Source organism: Pelodiscus sinensis, chromosome 1, assembly GCF_052426305.1.
Source record: "Pelodiscus sinensis isolate ZL-2025 chromosome 1, ASM5242630v1, whole genome shotgun sequence".
NCBI classification, from domain to species: domain Eukaryota; kingdom Metazoa; phylum Chordata; order Testudines; family Trionychidae; genus Pelodiscus; species Pelodiscus sinensis.
Window position 1 is genome coordinate 144,575,916 of NC_143052.1, and position 22,908 is coordinate 144,598,823.

General features: G+C 46.0%; 1 protein-coding gene across 4 annotated transcripts in view; it reads right to left on the reverse strand.

Moving 5' to 3' along the window:
- Positions 1-22,908, reverse strand: part of LOC102454429 (extracellular calcium-sensing receptor) — a 171,795-nt gene that overhangs the window by 147,536 nt on the left and 1,351 nt on the right. The window lies entirely within an intron of this gene.

Sequence of the window (22,908 nt, forward strand, 5' to 3'; positions counted from 1 at the left end):
TTTTTAGCATTCACACAGAACTAATTAAGATACTTTATAAACATTACATATTACATTTTCCCAGAAGCCATAGGCAGTTGATAATTAATCATTAGCGCTCTCATTTTGGAGATTGAGAAATTCAGACCAAAAGATTATATGCCTTGGCCAAGTCTTCAGAGAGAGTCAGTGTCTGAGCCAGTACTGGCACTCAGGACTCTCTGCATCTCAGTCCCAGGCTCATCTCACCAAATTACTGCACTTCTGAAGGGAAAATCATTAGAACAAGGGTGGAAAATAAAAAGAAAGACAACAAGCAGAAGAGTTCTCACAGGATGTACTGAAGAACACAGAGCAAAATGAGGATCACAGAGGGATAGAAAGAATTAAAGGAAGGACAACAATGCAGCAGTATTCAAACAAGCACACCACAGAGTCTATAAGAAACACTGGAACTGTCAGAGTGGATCAGACCCATCGCCCATCTAGTCTTGTATCCTGACTCTGACAGTGAACAGCACTAGATATTTCAGAGGAAGGTGCAAGACTCCCTACAACATGCAGATGTAGGAGAATGTGTCTCCTACATCAGGGTTTCACACTACCCTCCAGTACAGGAGCATGGCCCATGGTCCAGATCTGGCCTAGAGTATCCAATGGCCCAGCAGGATCCTCAGGCAGGCTCCCTGCCCGCTGTGACCCCACACACCATTCAAAGCAGCCCACTGTGGGGGCCACGAGCATCTCTGTGCACCGCATGCTCCTGGAAGGAGGCTTCACAGTCTGTCCCCATCCCCAGCACAGTCTTGCACTTCCTATTGGCCAGAAACCAGCCAATGGGAGCTGCCCGGGGCCATACCTGTGGCACAGGCAGCATGTGGAGGGCTCCCCCTCAAGAAGGGTCCAGTATGCAGAGAGCACATGGCCCCTGCAGTTGCCACTCTAAGCAGCATGGGGGTGTGACAGGCATGGAACCTGCCTGAGATTCACACTGGGCCTTTAGCCAGGAGTCGCCTAAGGTGAGCACCTCCTGGCCAGAACCTACACATGGTACCCTCTTCCTTCCAACCATCTGCCCCCCTCCAACACTCCTGCCCCAGGTTACTACCCCCGCCTTCACTCAAACTCCCTCCCAGACCCCACATTCCCACCTGCACCTTTATCCCCTGTTCAGAGCTTTCTTCTGCACCCAGCTTCTATCCCAGATCCTAAACATCCTCCGTTAATATCACGAGAAATGTGCAGCCCTTTGTCACGTACCAAATTCTGGAAATGGTCCCCCATCAAAAGTTATTGCCCGCACTGCTAGAGATTTGCTGATGTTCTTTAATATGAGTGTTTTTTCCCTAAATGTAACTCAGCATTAACTCTGGATATTCTTGTTATTATTGATATAAATATCCAATCCCTTTTTTAGGTTTTGCTGAGTTCTCCACTTCAGTGACATACTGTGGCAATGAGTTCCATGATTTAATTTTGTGTTTTGTGAAAAAGTATTTCCTGATATCAGTTTTGAATTTACCGCCTTTCAATTTCATTGGATGATGTCCTCATGATTGAGCTGGTGTAGGATCCTGTGTCTGTAATGATAACACCTCAGGGGAATTTAGGAAGAAGGCACAGGGCATAGGAAAGTGTTAATGAAATGGACAAGGTCTTATCAGGACACTTTTGTGTCCACTGGGAAAGACGAGTCTGACCATAATTGGGATTGTCTTCATACAGGGAAAGATGTCTATACAGAAAGCCTGCAGCATCCTGGTAAGTGTGAGAGCCAAGCCAAAATTAGAGAGGCCTGAGTGGCAGGAGGCTGGGACTCCTGGTGTTGTAGGAAACCTTAGAGAGGATAAAAAGACGACAAGGGACTGAGATGGAAAGAGGTTCTGGGGAAAAACTCACTGTGGTGAGCCTAACACAGGGCCTTGTAAGGGAGTATGTCTACACTTAGAATGCTGCTTAATCAAGTCAGCCCTTAACCTTCTCATTGCTAAGTCAAATATATTTTGAATCGATCACTAGAAGGCACATTTTCTGGTCCTTTCATCATTCTTGTGGCTCTTTTCTGAACCCTATAATTTACAATCTACAATTTATCAATCTTCTGCTTGAATTGTGAACACCAGAACTGAACACAGTATTCCAGCAGTGGTCTCACCGGTGCCAAATATAGTAGTAAAATAACCTCTTTGCTCCTACTCAAAATTCACATTTATGCCTCCCAGGATCGCATTTGTTCTTTTGGTCATAGCATCACATTGGGAGCTCATGTTTAGCTGATTGTCAGGAACTCAGTGCCTCAAGCTCAGTTGCTTGGCAACCCAGTGAGCACAGCTAAGCCAAATAAACCATCACTAAAGGACTGCACTCCCTGATTGTCCAGAAGAGTCAATGTATCACTATTTAAGCCTTGTAGCCGTCTGCCCAGCCCTTGTTCCACCCCTTGCATGCCCTGGCTCCAACACAAGTGTCTACCTACCTCTGAACTCCTAATCCCTAACACCTGCCTCTGACCACTGGCTGTTTCCTGACTGTGCCTCCAGTTCTGCCTTCCAATTGTGCTCCAACTAATAGGCTAGACTCCTGCTCTGACCAATAAATTGCACCACCTACACCTTGGTGTGTGCCAGCAACTCTCACATCTTTGTCAGAGTTTTGATTGAGTGCCTTTTGTTGTAGGGCAACAAAGGAGGACCTGCAGATAGTGTGACTATAGGGCTACATCTACACTGGCATGATTTTCCGAAAATGCTTTTAACAGAAAAGTTTTCCGTTAAAAGCATTTTCGGAAAAGCACGTCTAGATTGGCAGGATGCTTTTCCGCAAAAGCACTTTTTGCGGAAAAGCGTCCGTGGCCAATCTAGACGCGGTTTTCCGCAAAAAAGCCCCAATTGCCATTTTATCGATCGGGACTTTTTTGCAGAAAACACTACTGTGCTGTTTACACCGGCCCTTTTGCGCAAAAGTCTTTTGGAAAAAAACTTTTGCCCAAACAGGAACAGGATAGTATTTCCGGAAAAGCACTGACGATCTTACATGAGAGCGTCAGTGCTTTTCCGGAAATTCAAGCGGCCAGTGTAGACAGCTGGCAAGTTTTTCCAGAAAAGCAGCTGATTTTGCGGAAAAGCTTGCCTGTCTAGACACAGCCTTAGGTGTTTTCTTATCCACTTTAGGAATGAGATTGAATATCCCCAAAGGGAAAGTTTCTGTTTTCCCTTCTTCTTAGCAACACAAAGGACAGCTCAGCAGTTACAGCATCCCCTAACCTTCAGTTGTGACTACTCCAAGTCTCCTACCACTCAAGCACCCCTGTTGGATATTCAAGGGCCTCTTTCCTCTTGTGGTATCGAGGCCCTCTGAGCAGATCATAGAATTCCTGTGTCTATGGTTTTATGTCCTAGAGGACCAAATTTCCTGAAGAGGAAATCCAGGGTACCTGGATGTCCAGAGGGGTTTCTTGAGACATGACAGCTTCATATAGTCATGCCCAACTACTAGGGTATGCTCCTTGATAATCTCCTTATGAGGAAGGAAAAACAGAAGTTCCTGGTCTTTCTTATACCAATGATTTATTCAATACATTTGATCATGTCCCCTCTATTTTGTTTCCTTCCTAAATTTATCAAGCTCAATTTTTTCAATCTTTCTTAGTATGAGAGTTTTTCCATGCCCCTCATGATTCATTGCTCTCATCTCAACATCTTCTAATTCTACAATGTCTTTTTTAGATGAATGACAAAAACTGCATGTCATATTTGAAATGAGGTTGCACTGTATTTTCAATGCTTTTCATCCCATTACTCACATGTTTATCACCTTTGCTTTTATGACGATAGCTTCATGTGGAACAAAGGTCTTATTAAGTTGTCCATAATGACACTTACATTCCTTTTTGTGACTTGATTTAGAGTATGGCTGTGTCTACATTGGCAAGATTTTGCGCAGATACTCTTTAACACAAGAGTTTTTGCGTTAAAGTATTTGTGCAAGAGAGCGTCTACACTGGCATGTGCCTTTGCACAAGAGATGTGCTTTTGTGCAAAAGCATCCGTGCCAGTGTAGACGCTTTCTTGCGCAAGAAAGCTCCGATGGCCATTTTAGTCACAGGGCTTTCTTGCGCAAGTAATTAACGTTGCCTGTCTACACTGGCCTCTTGCGCAAGAACAGTTGCGCAAGAGGGCTTATCCCTGAGTGGGAGCGTCAGAGTATTTGTGCAAGAAGCACTGATTTCATAGACTCATAGACTTTAAGGTCAGAAGGGACCATTATGATCATCTAGTCTGACCCCCTGCACAGTGCAGGCCATAGAATCTCACCCACCCCTCCCAGAGTAATCCTCTCACCTATATCTCAGATATTGAAGCCTTCAAATACTTTAAAGACCCCAAGATGCAGAGAATCCTGTAGCTGTGATCTATACCCCATGCTACAGAGGAAGGCGAAAAACCTCCAGGGCCTCTGCCAATCTACCCTGGAGGAAAATTCCTTCCCGACCCCAAATAATGATTTTGCTTTTGCGCAAAATTTTGCCACCTGTCTACACTGGCCACAAGTACTTGCGCAAGAACACTAACGTTCTAATGTAGGAAATCAGTGCTTCTTGCGCAAATACTCTGACGCTCCCGCTCAGGGATAAGCCCTCTTGCGCAAGAGGCCAGTGTAGACAGGCAACGTTAATTACTTGCACAAGAAAGCCCTATGACTAAAATGGCCATTGGAGCTTTCTTGCGCAAGAAAGCGTCTACACTGGCACGGATGCTTTTGCACAAAAGCACATCTCTTGTGCAAAGGCACATGCCAGTGTAGACGTTCTCTTGCACAAATACTTTAACGCAAAAACTATTGCGCAAAATCTTGCCAATGTAGACACAGTCTAAGTCTATAGGGCAGCTCAGATGGAACTTCCCAGAACTAGCTAGCAGACTCACACCAGCTCTGCTTAAGCTAGCATGTTATAAATAGCAATGTGATCACAGCAGCATGGGTGGCGATTTGGGCTAGAACCCTAACTACAAGCCTACCCAACCCAATGAGAATATACTTAGGTGCCAAGCCACCACTAATGCTGTCATGGTCACATTGCCATTTTTAATGCGCTAGGCTGCAGCAAAGCTTTGTGTTTCTGTCTATTTGCACTGGGAAGAATCCTCCTGGATACTGTGTAGACATACCTGCCTTTAATTTAGACCCATTAAGATGTAATACTTGTTTACATGTCTCTCTCCGATGTTCATTACACTGCATTTAGCAACACTGAACTTTATTTTTCACCAGGTTGTTGTCCATTCACCTAGGTTGTTTAGATCCCTCTTTGGTTCTGATTAACTTAAATATCTTTGTGTCATCTGCAAATTTTGTTACTTCATTCAATTGCCTTTCCAGATCACTAATAAACATATTATTACATAACATGGGACCAAGTCAGAACTTTCTGGCTTCTCCACTGTTAACCTCTCCCCATGATAAAAACTGACCAATTATTTCTATTCTTTGCTTCTTGGCTCTTAGCCAATTTTAGAAGACAATACTCTGCCTTCCACAACATGACTGCTTAGTTTCTTTAGTAGCCTCTTGTCAGAGAGCTTGTCAAAGGCCTTTTTAAAATCTAATTAAAACAATGTCTCCTTTATTTTATTAAGATATTCAAAGCATTCTAGTAGATTAAGAAGACACTATTTTTCTTTGCAGAAATCATACTGGTTAGGTCATATCATAACTCAATATTCCATGTCTTGTTCGATTTTTAATTATCATTTCCTGAAATTTACCAGATACACATATAAGACTTACAGTCTGTATCTTTAAATAAAGAGTGCGTCTCTTCTAGCATCTCTTCTTTTAACTCTCAGAATATGTCTATGATAAATATAGCAATTTCCTACAATATTCTTGGAATACCTTGATATAATAAGTTTATGTATAGCAGACTGGGACTGCAGATAACTTCTCAAAGGGGGAGATATGCAACCCCAGACAGTATATTTGGGGTGCATTGTTTTAAATAGCCAGTTTATGTATGATTATGTTCTATTCAATGGGAGAGAGTTATCACAGCTCCTCCAGGAACTAAAACCAGTGGATGATAATTACAGCAAACCATCCAAGTTATAACTTCCAAGATGTACCACCTCTTCAGAATGCTGGCACATACTATTTCAAATTGGATTCTCCAGAAAGCTAGAGACAAAGAAAGGACTTTCAGACAAATAGCCTGACTCAGAGCCTTCCGCTTGAGAAAGGAAGGGGGCAATCCTTGTGCAAGAGTTGGAAGCACATGGCCTACAAGAGCCCCATAAGACTGATGCATGACCTCTGGTAAGCTTTTAGCAAGTGTATATGAACTTTTATTGTTTTATATGTTTTCTCTCTAATGCTTTTACTTTAAGAATTAATGTGCTTGCTTAGAAGGCACTGCATGGTAACATATCATTGCACTGCTCACAGCCTTCAGAAAGACAGTGATGTGCAGACAGTGGCCTGCTTAGGGAGTCTGTCCTATTGTGGATATTGCAGGTAATCCAGGAAGCTGTACAGCTTTAAACTCCCTAGTCTCTGCCCAGGAGAAGTAATGGCTGGGAAATGAGACACTAAAGTGAGTGCCCTAAGTGTACCACAGAAGGGAAACACAAGCGCAGTTGCCCTGAAACTGTGACAACTTCACTATTATTACTGGGAAAGAAAAAATCCTGGGTTCATATCTCTCCTGAGCATACTGGTCAGTGAAGACTAAAGCAAAGAAATCATTTGGCTTCTCAGCAATGCCCTGTTTAAAAGTCTGTTCCAGTATCTTTCCAGGTATTGAGGTTAGGCTGACGAGTCTATAATTCCCTGGGTCTTCTTTATCCCCCATTTAAAGGTAAGTACTATGTTCTTCTCCAGTCCTCTGGGACCCCATGCTTGCTTCTTGGCAATTGCTAATAATTCTGACATTGTTTCACTTTTCCCTTAAGTACTGTAGGATGAATTTCATCAGGCTGTTCCTGAAGCCAAGTGCTCAGCTCATGCAGTATATTCAAGCGAGGCATTTCCCTGCCTATCTTGCCTATGAGGTCCAATCTAATAGGGACTCTCAGAGGCTGAGTAGTGTATCACTGTCTCCCCACATCCAATGGATCCCTTTTTAGGGATCTTACTAGGGATGTGGCTTTAAAGCCCCTCTTTACCTACTGTACATTAAATAGAGTTCTCTAACTTCCTAGGTGAGTGCCCTAACCACCAGCTATTGCCATTCTCATTTATCGTCCCAATGAATATTTACGTATTTTATTCAGAGTGGAACCTATTTAACAGAACCCCCCCTCCCCGCCCAAAATGGCCACAGACCAGTGGTTAGGACAAGGCAAGCTGACAGCCTTGGTACGTCCCTGGGCAAGGTGTGGGGGGTGGCTCTGTGCTCTGATAAGGGGCAGGGCTGAAGCAGATGGCCCTCGACACCACCTGGACTGCACCCCCCCACCCCAGTACCATCCGGAGCATGCCACAGGGGGCTACAGTGGCAATTTATAGGGCTGCTACAGCAACACTGTTGGCAGCTGGGAGGCTTGGGTTCCTTTGAATCGCTAGCCCTGGGGCAATTGCCTACTTTGTCCCTACCCACCCACTAAACAGGGAGCTTGGCTAGGGCATTCATCTCATTTATTTATTTTGTGAGAAAGAGCTAACCTAGCTTAGGCACTGCAAATCCTGCGTGAGAAGAGACACCCCTGTTTTGAGGGATGGTGTTTAGACTATGCTCCCCCACAGCATTTCCTTCTGGCTCGTTCACATGGTTCCATGTTCATGTTCCTTCCTGGCTTCTGAAGAATTTCCTTCTGATGCCCCAACTCCCCCCATGCATTGTACAGTAGCCTGGGCACTTACCACAGGACTGTGAGTACCACTGGGTAACAGGAGGCCGAAAAATTAGTCTTAAGAATATCTAATGTTTAAATCACCTTTGTAGACTGGCTCCCTAGTGTTCAAGCCTGAACTGACATGGCTTCAGGGGTGTAGAATCAGGCCTCAAGACAGATGTATATGTCTTATACACCAAAATGGTTACCCGAGGTTAATGTTGCATGCATTGGAGAAGATAGGCAAAATACCTACTCTAACAAGTCATTTCCATCTTTAATATCTATCAGTCTTGAGTACATAAGGGTCTCATGGAAAGGATTACAGTCATAAATGTGAAAACCCACTGCCACCTCTATTCGTGAAAATTTTGTTCTTTTAATTATCAAGCAAACATCTCATAATCCCTTCCCTAACAGTCTGTGAACTCTCGCTCACCTAAAATATTTAATTTAGGAGGAAATGTGTATCATTAGGCAGTGGAAGCTGTCACAACTGCATTATTCTTAACTAAGAATTATGATTTTTCCTTACAACTGTTTTTGTGTGAATAAATATCTTGTATTGTGTTTTGATACAATGGTGATAAGCACCGTACAAATACTGTAGATTTAAATACATTTTGATTTCCCACCTATCTTGTAAGGCCACAATCAATGCTGCGATTGTTAATTTAAAAAATTCATACATGTATATCTAAAATCCTTGAGTGCTCAGTAAAATCTGTGTTATAACAACAGAGTTCTTGTTCTTGTTCTGGTATTAGAAATGTGTCTCATTTGTACATTTCATGTCACCTACCCTCATGTTTCTTAATAATGTTCAGATACTGCTTTTTCTACATGATGAATATATTTTAAAAACGGTTTCTTTACTTTCATATAACTAAAGAAACAGCTGATTGTGCAATTTGTTATTTATTTGAAAAGTTATCAATATATTCCAAGTAAATGTAACAGTAAATGTGTTTCTAGTTGCTAAATATTCTAGATAACTGTATTAAATATCAGTAGAACATTCATTGTGATATATATAACAAAGCACATATATATTATTGAATTAATTTTAAAACTCTATAGATGCTGACACATTTTCACCACTATCTTATGTTGCTGTTAAAGCTGAGATGACAATTCACAATGAATACAATATTATTCAGATAATCTAGCCACTGTTTGGTTTCTGAATGATCTATGAACAGACTCTGATTTTTGTCAGTTTGTTTCAGAACTGTTTGTGTGAACAAACTTATGTCTGTGGTTCATTCGTAATTACAAATTCATTTTTGGAGAAAGTTGAATTCCATATTTAATTGTGTTCTGAGGGCTGGGGCATAAATTTAGAACGTATACTCCTCGTGATCCACAAGTGCTCACCCACAGATGTCAATAGGAAGTTACTACAGAGATTCAAGGCAGAATATGGTATCTATATAGTAAATTAAAATTTGTTTAATCACATTCAGCACCACTCACTGAAAAATATTCTCATCTTTCAGATCAGTGCTCATTCTTCTTTCTGTATTCCTCCCATAACTTTGTTTCTTTTCACCATCCTGCTTTTTTATCCTCTGTATGGCTGAAAAGTCTCAAAATGTAATTATAAACGGGGAATGATCATCAAACAAGCATGTTTCTAGTAGAGTACTGCAGGGATTTCTTCTTGGCCTTGTGCCAAGAAGATAAATAGTCTGGTAGCACTTTAAAGACTAACAAAACATGTAGATGGTATCATGAGCTTTCATGGGCACAGCAGCCCACTTCTTCAGATAACCTGTTTAAAGAAATGGTCTGTGCCCTCAAAAGCTCATGATACTATCTACATGTTTTGTTAGTCTTTAAAGAGCTACCAGACTATTTGTTGTTTTTTAAGTTTTTCCTCTTACAGACTAACTCGGCTACCCCCTCTGAAGCTATTTAAGATGACCTGGAAGAAAACAAAACCATGACCGATAGAAGTTTGCAGACAGCCCAAATTAGAGAAGTGAGTGGTAAATAATGAAAAGAACTGGTCCAGAAGTATCTGGATCACTTGGTAAACTGGAAGTAAGCAAACAGTATGAGTTTTAATACAGCTAAATGTAAATGTAAACAGAACAAACAATGCAGGGCCTACTTATAGAATGAGGAACTTCATATCTGGGAAGCAGTGACTCTGAAAAAGATGTGGGTGTTGTGATGGAAACATGAGTTCCCTGTCAGCTGTAGCCAAAAGGGAAAATGTGATCCTGGGATACATAAACAGGAAATTCTCGAAGAGCAAAAAATGGTTATTCTACCTCTGTATTTGGCAGTAGAGTAACTGCTGTTGGAATATTGTGTCCAGTTCAGGTGTCCACAATTCAAGACAGATGCTTATAAAATTAGAGAGTTTTCGGAGAAGAACCATGAGCATGATTAAAGGATTAGAAAACCTGCTTTAAAGTAATAAGATGAAGGAGCTCAATATATTTAGCTTAACAAGGGGAAGATTAATGAGTGGCTTGATTATAGTCTCCAAGTACCTACATGAGGAACAAATATTTAATAATGGGATTTTCAGTCTAACAGAGAAAGATATAACATGAGCCAATAGCTGAAAGTTGAAGCAAGATAAATTCATACTGGAAATAAGGTATAAAATTTAACAGTAAGGGTAATTATTCACTGGAACAGCTTACCAAGAGTTGGTGGATTCTCCATCACTGACAATTTTCAAATCAAGATTGGATGTTTTCTAAAAAAAATTATGCTCTGGGAGTTATTTGAGGGAAGTGCTAAGGCTTGTGTTATATCGGGTCAAACTGGATAATCACAACATTCCCTTCTGGCCATGAAATCTATAGTTCTATAAATTCATGTAGTCCACTATCGTGTCTTTCACAATGACCAGAAACAGATACTGCAGAAAAAGGTGCAAGAAACTCTATAGAGTAGATAGATGTGGGATAATTTGCCTTCATCAACTTTTCATGATAGCAACTAATAATTAAAATTTGAGTAAAACACTGAATCATTAAGTTTTATCTGCCTTCTAAACCCCCTTTTTAAAAAAAATTACTAACTAACAACTCTGAAAGTCTAGTCCCTCTTTAAATATTGCTAATCAACAGCATCTTGTGGTAATATATTCCACAGTCCTATTACGTGTTACATGTCAAAATATTTCTATCAATTCTGAATTTGCTGCTTTTCAATTTTATTACATTTCCCCTTGTTCTTATGCTACAATACAGAGTACAGAAGCTCTCTATCTACTGTCTGTTTAGCATTCAGCATATTTGCTCTTATTATACTTTCATCACGGTTCTTCTTTTTATTTCTCTTTTCTCCAATGCAAGCAGTCTCAGTTCTTTCACTTTCTCTTCACACAAGAGGTTTTCAATACCTCTCACCATTTTCATCACCCTTTTCTGAATCCCTTCTAAGTTGGCAGTGTTTTATCTTGTGACAGAAAGACTTTTGCTGGACATGTGGGCTACGTCTACACTGGCCCCTTTTCCGGAAGGGGCATGTAAATTTCACCTATCGTAGTAGGGAAATCCGCGGGGGATTTAAATATCCCCCGCGGCATTTAAATAAAAATGTCCGCCGCTTTTTTCCGGCTTTTAAAAAAGCCGGAAAAGAGCGTCTACTGGCCCCGATCCTCCGGAAAAGCGCTTTGAAGTAGGAATAAGAGCCTCCGGAAAAGGGCTTTTTCCGGAGGATCGGGGCCAGCGTAGACGCTCTTTTCCGGCTTTTTTAAAAGCCGGAAAAAAGCGGCGGACATTTTTATTTAAATGCCGCGGGGGATATTTAAATCCCCCGCGGATTTCCCTACTACGATAGGTGAAATTTACATGCCCCTTCCGGAAAAGGGGCCAGTGTAGACGTAGCCATTCTTTCAAAAGAAAGTGAACCATAGATTTATCTAGTAGTATTATCATACATTTCATATTATTCTCAATCTCATTCCTTATGCATGTTTACGTCTTGTTTGCTTTTTGATCACAGATGAACCTTAGGCAGATTTCTTTGTTGATAGAACCATAGTGATGCCCAGGTATTCTTCTTCTTCTTTTCATTTAGAAACCTGTAAGTTATGAGAGTCATTTACATTTTCCCACTCATCGGCAGTGCTTTACAAGATTTAACTTCAGTTGCCATTGTGTTGCCCTCCATTCACTTAGGTCCTCAGAAGTTACTCACACTCTTGTCTGGACAAGAGTAACTTAAATAGTTTTGAATCATTTGCATGTGTTATCACCTTACTGTTCACCTTCCTTTCCAGGTCATAAATAAATGTTTTACACAACACTGGATGTATTATGAAACCCTGAGCATTGCCTGCTTCATTCAGTTTACACTTGGCTCCCTCTTTACATGGATCTCTATTCTGTTCAGTGCATTCTAATAGGTGCCAGTAGTATAAACAGTGTTTAAAAAGTCAGTAGTGGGACCAGAAAAGTAGCTTTCAGATCCATTATTTATTTGTATGACAATTGCACCTAGACACAATAGCACCTATGGAAACCAGAGCTCCACTCAGCAAGCTGTTATATAAACACATAGTAAGAGACAGTCCCTTCTTCCAAGAACTTAAAATCAAAATAGGTAAAACAGTCAAAGGGTAGGGGAAGTTTTCAGAATGGGAAAACAATTAGCTTGTTGGCCAAAAGGGCCACAGCAGTCATTTGCCCCCCCCCCCCCCCCCCAAAGATGCCAGAGAAAAGGAAGAGGAGATCTCTGGACCTCTCCCCACATTCAATTCTATAATAGACAGGAGGATGGGTGATTATAATCATAAGGAATTGCAGAGTGATATCTTTTTAAATGTTCAAATTTTGAACTTCCCAGCCTGGCAGTATCTTTTAACTTGACAATTCCAAGACACTTTGAGGCAATCTGTAGACACTACTACTTAAGTCGATAAGGGCATGTCTACACAGCAGGGCTAAAGTCAAATTACACTATCCAAGTTCAACTGCATCAATTGCGTAGCTGAAGATGAAATAGGTTAGTTTGGCTTTTGGCACTGTCTACACTTCAGGGGTTGTGTCTGGACTACACCTCTCTGTCGACAGAGAGATGTAGATTAGGCACGTTGAAATTGCTAATGAAGCAGGGATTTAAATATCCTGCGCTTCATTAGCATAAACATGGCCGCCGCTTTTTTCGAAACAGAGTTTTTTTGAAAAAAAAACCAGCAGTCTAGATGCGGACCTGTCAAAAATAAACCCTTTTTCGACAGATCCCGTAAACCTCGTTTTTTGAGGAAAAAGAGTTTATTTTCAAGAGATCTGCATCTAGATTGCCCTTTTTTTCCCCAAAAAGCTCTGTGTCGAAAAAGAGCGGTGGCCATGTTTATGTTAATGGAGTGCAGGATATTTAAATCCCTGTTTCATTAGCAATTTCGACATGCTTGATTTTCATCCCTCTGTCGACAGAGAGATGCACTCTAGAAGTAGCCAGGAAGTCAAAGAAAGAACACACTTCCTTTGACTTCCCTTACTCCTCATAAAATGAGGGTTACAGGAGCCAAAGTAAGAAGTCCTCCAGCTCAACATTATTTCAAAATAAAGGCTCGCAATGTAGACACACACTATGACATTATTCTGAAATAATGCTGCTGTGTAGATGTGCCAGAAAGTTACGTCACTCAGGGCTAGTCTACACTAGAGGATAAGCTCGAATTAAGATCCAGAACTTCAGCTACGTTAATTGCATCACTTAAGTTGAAGTATCTTAACTCAAATTTTGGCACCACCCACACTGCGGGAAGTCGAAGGGAACACACTTTCCCTTTGACTTCCCATACTCCTCATAGAAGCAGGACTACTGGCATCGACAGAGTGCCCTCTCAGTTCGAATTAGTGTGTCTTCATTAGACCCACTAATTCAAACCCTGCAAGATCGACTGCAGCTGCTTTGATTTTATCTGTAGTGTAGACATGGCCTCAGAGGTATGAATAAGTCACCCCCCAAGCAACATAAGTTACACCAACCTAAGTGCTAGTGTGAACTGCACTATGTCAGCTTCTCTCAGTGACACAGCTACCGCTGTTCACAGTGGCTTGAAAAATTAAGTAGACAGGAGAGCTCTCCCCTGTTGGCTTACTTAGAGCATCTGCACTAGTAGTGCAACAGCAGCTGCAAGGCGATAAACCCTGTAGTGTAGCCAGAGCTTTAGGTAATAATGGGACAGACTTTCAAATGTGCAAATTTGAGAACCCCAGTTTACAGTGGATTGAGCGTGCTTCTGAACAGGTCAAAAAGGCACCTTTGAAAGACCATCTGAAAAAGGTCTCAACAATTAATAGTAATACTACTACTTTGTACAAATGTAGATCCTTTCACTTGGGGATTTCAGTAAGCCTTACAAAGCTCAATTAATCTTCAAGACAGAACCCTGGAAAGTAGATGGTAGTACCCCTATTTACAGAGAGGCAAACTGAGAGGTAGTGGCGTGCCAAGGGTCACGGGTCAACCCCAGAACAGAATTAAGGTTTCTGAATACAGTCTGCTACGTTAGCCACTAGACCAGGGATGGGCAATGATTTTTGATGGAGGAGGGGGGCAGCAAGATTTTGGTGAGTGGTCAAGGGCCTCACTCTACTACACAGGAGGTACAGGGTCTGGGATGGAGGTTGGGGACAGAAAGGAGCTCGGTGTAGAGGACTAGGTGACGGAGTGGAGTGCAGGTTCTGAGAGGGAGTAAAGGAGGGGTGGCAACCTTGAGCAGAGGATTGGGGTGCAAGGTCAGGGAGGGAGTATGGGTGCGGGAAAGGATTCTGGCTTAGGAGAAGGATGTAGGAGGTGGAGGGGAGCAGGGTCTGAGAGGGAGCAGTGACCTATGGAAGGGGGAATGAAGGGGATTTGGGCTGTGACCTGGGGCAAGGAGTTGGGGGTGTGTGTCAGAGGTATGCTGTGGCTGGGAACCCAACAGGGACCCTCAAGGCAGGCTCCCTACTGCAGCCCATGAGCGGGATCTTGCCCATCCCCCCGCTAGACTACATGTTTATTATAGCCACGCGGGAACTGATTACAGTGCATTTTGCATGCCAACGAGTTCAGCAGGCAAGAGTTCCTTCCTCTACGGAAATGTGGCAATCACACTTGAAATAGCCCTGGATGTGACAGATGCAAAGAATTCCACAGTAAAGCTGCCAGCTCTGTCAGCTCTCCACTCTATTAAGAGACAGTTGGGTGGAGGATGATATTACAATGCTTGGCTACAATTAGCATAGGTAAAGCATTCCTCACTCCTGCAGTTAATAAGTGACTGAGAGGCATATCAACTTGTGCAGTAGGAGCTGTTTGCAACCTGCCATACACATGCAGATAGAATGGGAGTTTATCGATGGCCAGCCTAGGCTTTGTCATTTTCCCAAGCAACGCATAGTCTCACTGAAGGTTGTATGTCGATTTAATAAAACAATTATAAAAATAATTTATTATTATTTTTTAAAAGCACTAATGTTTGAAAACGGTGCCAAAGGAGCAGAGTGATAGACCTGCAGTCTGAAGTCCTCCCTTTCAAGTACGTCTGCTCAGCACAAAATGACCTGCGGCAAAGCGTCTTAGAGCCCAGGTCAACTGACTCAGGCTCACAGGGCTCATGTTAAGGGGCTAAAAATAGCACTGTAGACCTTCCAGGTTTGGGCTGGAGCTTACACTCTGAAAACCGGTGAAGGTGAAGGGTCTCAGAGTCCCGGTTCTTGCCCAAGCTTATAGGGCTATTTTTAGCCTCACGCCACAAGACATATGAGCCCAGGTCAGTTGATCAGGCTCCGAGACCTGCTGCGGAGCAGGGGAAGGGAGGAATGTTGCTGTGTAGACCAGGGATGTTAGATAGCGGGTAGTAAAATAGTCAGCTAACTGCATGAATTTGTAGTGGTTAGTTGACTGTTCCATAGCCCCCGGGCAGGCAGTGCAATCCATTCCCATTCCCGGGGAGCCCCCTAATACCCCACACTGCTGCCTCTGTATCAGAGGCAGCAGTACGGGGTGTCAGGCGGCAGCAGGTCTGCGAGGGGAGCTGGTTTAAAAACCAATAACCCTAATAGACTGGCTGCCTGCCATCCTGCACTGCTGCCTCTGATAGAGAGGCAACAGCCCCTGTTTGCAGGAGATCAAAGTTCCCCACGGACAGAGGCTACTGCGGGGAGAGGGCGGGGGAGGCTGCCACAAAGCAACCTCTGTCCGCGGTGGCCCAGGCTGGTCATGGACAGAGGCTGCTCCAGCAGCAGCCCCTGTGTGCGGGGAGCTTGGACCCCCTGCTGCAAAGCAGCCCCTGCTCGCAGTGAGCCCTGGCTCGCCCCAAACAGAGGCTGCTCCATGGAATGCCGGGGTCCGCTGTGGGCAGGGGCTGCTTCATGGCAGCCTGCCCTCCTCCTCCCCCTGCACTGCTGTCTCTGATAGAGGCAGCAGCGCGGTGGGAGGGGCAAGTGGCACCACAGAGCTGGTGCTGGGGGGAACCGGCTTTTACGCCAGCTTCCCGCAGCACCTGCTCCTGCTTCCCCCCACTTGCCACTTGGGGGGCAGGAAATGCAAGTAGTCAGCTAGATTAACCGATAAGTCTAGGCTTTTCAGTTAATCGTCTAGTCGACTACTTGTTGACATCCCTAGTGTAAAAGCTTCAGAGGGGTAGTCAAGTTAGTCTGTAACTGGAAACACTTAAAAAACTCTAGACTAGTCATTGTTTTTTAAGTTTATCCCTAGTGTAGACACACTCATACTCACAGCACAACATGAAGTACAGCATGGGCAACAGCAGCACTCTGCCCCAGCATTATGCCTCTGTCCTTCCTAGAAGGGAAGATGGCATTCAGGGATGTATGCTTCGCAACGTAAGCTCAGGCAGAGGTGACACACCACAGGACATTCAGAGTCAAGTGCCCCACACCGCTAGCAGCCTGGAGAGCAGAAGGAGCAGGGCCGGAACCTCTTCTGGCTGCTGGGACGCTGTTGCCCAGTGCAGCACTGCAGCTGCCCGGGAGGGAACCTGTGCGAGGGGTGGGCTGTCTCCTGACCCAGGCTCAGCTTCCAGAGACAGCGGCCAAGCAAGTCTGCCCACCTCCTCCCTCCTGGCATGCTCGGTCCCTGTCCCCAGAAGCCAAGCCCAGCCAGACAGCAGGCTGCTGCCACCCTCCCTGCCAGTCAGGCTCTCCCCCAGGCAACTGGCTATGTTGCACAAAGCAGCAACTGGGAGCAGCTCCCCACCCAGGCACGGCTGCCAGGAAGAACAGCTGAATATGCCAGGATGGGGGGAATCTGATGCAGCTGCATGACTCCCCACCATATCAGGTAACATGGGAAAGGAGGCTTGGGGCGGAGAGGAGACACATGTGGTTGTTTAGCTTCCTCCCCTTTAGCTTCCCACACCCCCTCCTCGCAGTATGGAAAGGCACCAATCTTCTGTAAAATGCAGGCTCAGTCCTGCCCCTGCTTCAGTCTACATACAAATCATGCTAATCCAGAGTTGCAGGACCCCCGTGGCAGGAGGGTCTGAGCCTGAGTCAAGCTGGGATCCAGGGTTCAAGACCTAATGTTTATGTAGATACAGCCCCACTCACTCATGCTCCAGGAGTCTACAAAAAGTACCCCACCATCTCACAGGCAGGGGCAACTGGTGAAAAAGGACACAGAGAGGGCACCAGCCATATGATCCACCCTTGATTCCTCCCTGCACTACTCCTAGCCCCGGAGAGAGGTGGGCCAACCACCATTCTGCCTCAGGCCCCACTCTTGCCCCGCCTCTCCCCGCCCCTTCTCCAACTCTGTCCCACCCCTATGCCACCCCTATCCCACCCCCCCACTGTTCCATCCCTGCCCTGTCTCTTTCCCCAAGCCCTCTCCCCTGAGCAACACAGCCCGGGGAACCAGCAGGTGCCTGCTGCCTGCAGCAGGGATCTGCCACCTGCACTCACCCCTGGTGGCAGGGGGCAGCAGAGCAACACAGCCTTAGCTCACTCCACTTCCCCGGCTCCCAGCTGCATCGCTCTGCTTCCTGCTGGTGACTGGAGGTAGGGGGTCCCACCTGTCCCCAAGTGACATGACCAGGAGCCCAAACCCTAATGTGGGTGCTAGCTTCCCCTCGCTAGTTAGGGTTACCAGGTAGACCCCCCCAAAAAAACCAGACACACTTGATCGTGGGCGGGGGGGAGGGACCAGACTGGAGGAGGCGGGGGCGGCAGGGGGGAACAGGGGCAGGAGGCAGGGCTGGCGGAGGGGGTCAGGGGCCACAGGGCTGGCCAGGAGGAAGGGGGACCAGGAGGAAGGGAGAGGCAGGAAGCAGAGCTGGGGGTGGGATCGGGGGCCGGGGGTACTGGATGGGAGGAGGGGGGGCTGGAGGAAGGGGGGCAGGAAGCAGAAATTGTGGGGCCGGTGCAGCCATTGGCCGCAGCCAGAGTCCAACAGGCTGCGCCCCCAGCAGGCACTCCCTCTAGTTCAGGCCTGCACAACTCAGAAAGCGGCGAGGGACATAGTCCTTCAAAGAAAACAGCTGCGGGCCACAACTAGGGATGCTCTCCCAAAAAATACAGAACACGACGGCTAAAAATTTTGTCGAGCCAAAAAAAAAAAAAAAACCATGCGTGTCTCCACTTGGCCCCCTGCCATTTTATCCTCTCCTGCACCCTGACCCTTGGTGCCTTCTCCTTTCTCTTGACCTGCCTCCCTCCCCTCAGCACAAGCCCTTTCCCCTCCCCTACCTGGCTTCTGCCTTCCAGTTTGCAGGGCTCCCAGCTGGGATGCGGGGCCGCGATTGGCGCTGGGCACCTCTGGTTGTGTGCAGAAGCTGGGCGGGCAGAGTGACCACAGGGCTCCTAGCGCCAATCGCGGCCCCGCCTTCCAGTAGCTCCCCCGCCCCCACCAGGCTTCCGTCCAGCGCCCAGCCGGAAATTCAGAAAAAAATGGACATTGCACGCGTTCGGTATTTTCTGAATTTTTCTACTGCACAGAGGGCGCAAATACTGGACTGTCTGGTAGAAAACCGGACACCTGGCAACCCTACCACTAGTCCCCTGGGCAGCAGAACCGACAGCTCCCACGAGCACCGGGGCAAGGAGTGGAAGGGGCCCCATCCCTGAATCCCCAGACAGGGTGGGGCTTTAGGCGGAAGGGTCAAGGCAGCCAGCCCTCAGCGCCGTTGGGCTGTGGCACTGCCCCTCCCCCAGAGCCCTGTGGCGTGCCCGGTGTGGCACTCCGGCAGCAATTCTGTGGGGCCCGGGGTTCCAGCTGCCGCTGCCGCTGCCGCTACTGCTATTGCAGCAGATGCAGCATCTGGAGTCCTGGGCCCCTTTGAATCACCAAACCCCAGGGCAACTGCCCTCTTAGCTCCCACTGTCAGTGGGCCTGACCTTGGCTGCCCAGAGGCTCTGACTCCTTGCCCCTCCTGCCCACAGTGTCCGAGGAATCAAATGTCCCTTCTCTGTCCCCTCATGCGTCTCTCCTGCCCACGGGCCAAATTTTTGTCCTTTAGAAAGTCAAGTTTGGTGAACAGTCCTGCTTTTCCACGTTGGATCAGGAACAAAGGGCTATAGGCGCCACATTTTGAAAGGGCACTAGGAAGTCTGGGATATGGGTGGTTGAACTCAGGCCTATATAATGCAGCGTAAATGCAGATGCCCCATGTTGGGACATAAGGGTCAACAATTGCTAACCTAGGATACAAATGAGTGTAGATGCTCAAGCTCTTGGTTAACAAACCCACGATGTGCTAACTTGAGTTCTACTACTAAACCCTTGGCTTACACTGCAGTGCAGACATGCTATCCTTATGTTCCATTCAGTCCTTGGCCTGCATGTGGAGAATACTGAGACCATCTATCCACTTTGAAGTGAGCCGAAACCAAGCCAATTCATATAGGCTACCAAACACAAGTCATTGCATGCCTGAGCTGGACTGAGAAAGATGACACAGAGGTGAACAGTTAGCTCTGTACTTTAGTAATAATCCTCTTTGTTATCCATCAGTTTGCTTAAAACTGCTCTATTTTTCCACTAACCTGCACTGCATAGCCACTGCAACAGCTTTTAGTTTATTCCAGTGGACATAAGTTACTAAAACATTTATATAAGCTGAACAATTATCCAGTCACTTCACTACCTAGTCATTTATGCCCATTAAAATATTCTAATAATCATATCGCTCACATTTTACCACTTCAATAAATCTAATGAAAACACATGTGGATCCAATCCTAGTCCAATTGAAGTTAATGACAGAACTCCCATTGAATTCAATAAGAGCAGGACTAGATTCTCTGTCCTTAAAGAATAAGCTTGCATTTCTTATTTCAGTGTGCAGTGGCAGTCAAAAATGCAAACAGAATGTTGGGAATCATTAAAAAAGGGATACAGAATAAGACAGGGTATGTCTACACTGCAACGTTAATTCGAACTAAGCTAATTCGAACTAACGGATCCAGACTAAAAAACTAGTTCGAATTAGCATTTTGCTAATTCGAACTAGCATGTCCACATTAAGTGGACCCTGAACCAGGCTTAAGGATGGCCGGAAGCAGTGCCGGCAGGGCATCAGAGGAGGACTTAGAGCGTGGAGATGCTGTCTCAGGCTAGCCGAGGGCTGTGCTTAAAGGGTCCCGAACCCCACCCCGGACAGACAGTTCTTAGGGGTGCCCCACTTGCAAAGCAGTCCTGGCTTGGATTGCCCGAAGTACCCACACTGGGCACATCACAGCACTCGGCCATCAGCCCGGCTGCACTTGCCGCAAGCTGCCATCTGGGGAGAGGGGGCAATTGGGGGGCTGCAGGAGAGCTTCCACCCCCAGAAGCCCGCAGAGCCAGCCCAGTCCTCCCCATAGGGGGCGCGTACCCCATTCCTCCCTCACCTCCTTCCACTTACCCTTCCCTGGCCCCTCTTCTTGATGTACAAAATAAAGGACAATTGTGTTCAAAAATGGAATCTGTCTTTATTGAACAAAACTGGGGGAGACTGGGAAAAGGAGGTGGGAGAGGGGAAGAGAAAGGCTGGGAGAGGGGAGGGCAACTAAAATGATCAGGGGTTGGGAACAGGTCCCATATGAAGAGAGGCTAAAGAGACTGGGACTTTTCAGCTTAGAAAAGAGGAGACAGGAGGGACAGGATAGAGGTCTCTAAAAGCAGGAGTGGGGTGGAGAGGGTTCATACAGAAAAGTTCTTCATTAGTTCCCATAAAGAAGGACTAGAGGACACCAAAGGAAAGGAATGGGTAGCAGGCTTCAAACTAGTAACAGAAAGTTGTTCTACACAAAGCAAAGAGTCAACCTGTGGAACTCCTTGCTGCAGGAGGCTGTGAAGGCTAGAACTAGAACAGAGTTTAAAGGGAAGTGAGATCAAGTCATGGAGGTTGGGTCCATGGAGTGCTATTAGCCAGGGGGTAGGAGTGGTGTCCCTGCCCAAGGTTTGTGGAAGGCTGGAGAGGGATGGCACGAGACAAATGGCTTGGTCACTGTCTTCGGTCCATCCCCTCCAGGGTCCCTAGGGTTGGCCGCTGTCGGCAGACAGGCTACTGGGCTAGATGGACCTTTGGTCTGACCCAGGACGGCCATTGTAAGCTCAGGGCTCAGGGTCGGGGGTCTCACTGGACCCCCTTGATTCTCTTGCACACCTGCTCCTGGGTGGCCAGGCTGGCAGCTATCCTGACCTAGCCGGCCACTTTCCTGTGCCTAGTGCGGAGGTCGTGGTCCACGATGTCCGCACTAGCCCAGGCGGTTACCCGCCTCTTGCGGTCTCGGGCAAGCTCCCGGGAGCCGCCAGCCTGGTCCCGGGAAGAGGGGGAGGGCTGGGGGGCATCAGTTGGGTGGCTCGATCCGTGCCAGGTGCAGGGTCTGCTGGCTGGGTGCTGGCAGGCTTGCACCTGGCATGGGCACCGTAGCCAGCCCGTGGCCCTTTAAGGGGTCCGGGGCCGGGAGGGGGGCATAGAGTTTCCCTGGTGCTGGCCAGAGTGGCCACCAGGGAAAGCTGGGGAGGGCTAGCCTCCCACTAGTTCGAATTAAGGGTCTACACAGCCCTTAATTCGAACTAGTAAATTCGAACTAGGCTTAATCCTCGTGGAATGAGGATTACCTAGTTCGAACTAAGCGCTCCGTTAGTTCGAATTAAGTTCGAACTAACGGAGCGCTAGTGTAGCGCCTATGAAAGTTAGTTCGAACTTTGTAGTGTAGACATACCCTATCTGAACAGAGCTAGGGTACCATGGAAAGAGAAGGATAGGCAGGTGACAGCACCTAGCTAATTCTTAGCTGCCCAGCCCTGGCATGAATTAAAAATACACAGTGGCGGCTTTAATTTATGTTGTTAGCAATGGGTACCTCAGGGAGGCAAGGGATCAGCCACAAGAAAGCCTCTCTCAGCCACACTCACCCTATTCTCCCCAAACTTGCCCCTCCTACTCTTTTGGAAGGTATTAGAGCTGGTGTAAGAGGAATCAGAGTCTCTACATTAGAAGAAATTGCCTCTATATAGGGGAAATTCTCCAAGAGGAATCCCCACATAATGAAGCTCACTATGCGCAATATGAGTGAAGTAGGTAGTGCAAAATTGATTTAGCAGACCAGAAAATCTGACCCACAGACATTCTAGATTTTCTGAGACATTCACATTATTTGTATTATTCACCTTCTGTCAAGATTATTTGAGACAATTTTTGCAGCCTGTGTGATTTCTGTAAAATATATGACTGAATAGTTTTAATTTTAGTTAACTGTCTTAGTCCCACTAATTTTTCCACACACCTTCACCTTGAAAAAAATGTCTGAGTAGCACTGCTTACCAGTGACTTTTCTTTCACTAGGATGGATAAATGTATGAAATATTTTAGGGTAAAATTCACAGGTTTTACAATTCAGCCGTTAACGGAAGCTTTGCCTGCGTAAGGACAACAACATTGTGCAGCAGATTGCTCTTTAATTTCTATTATCTCAGAGATGAAAGTAAGCTTGTGTGCCCTGGTGTGCTGCTCTGATAAGAGGAGCTGTCTGGCTGGGGCACTTGGCTGCAGAAGGAGGCAGTGGATGCTCCCAGAACTGCTCTTGGGTCGTTTCTACAGGATGCTGCACTATGCACCAGCCAGTCAGGCAGGTGACCAGGGCTGGCTGGAGGCACCCCCTCCGCCATCACACCTCAGCCCTGAGACTCC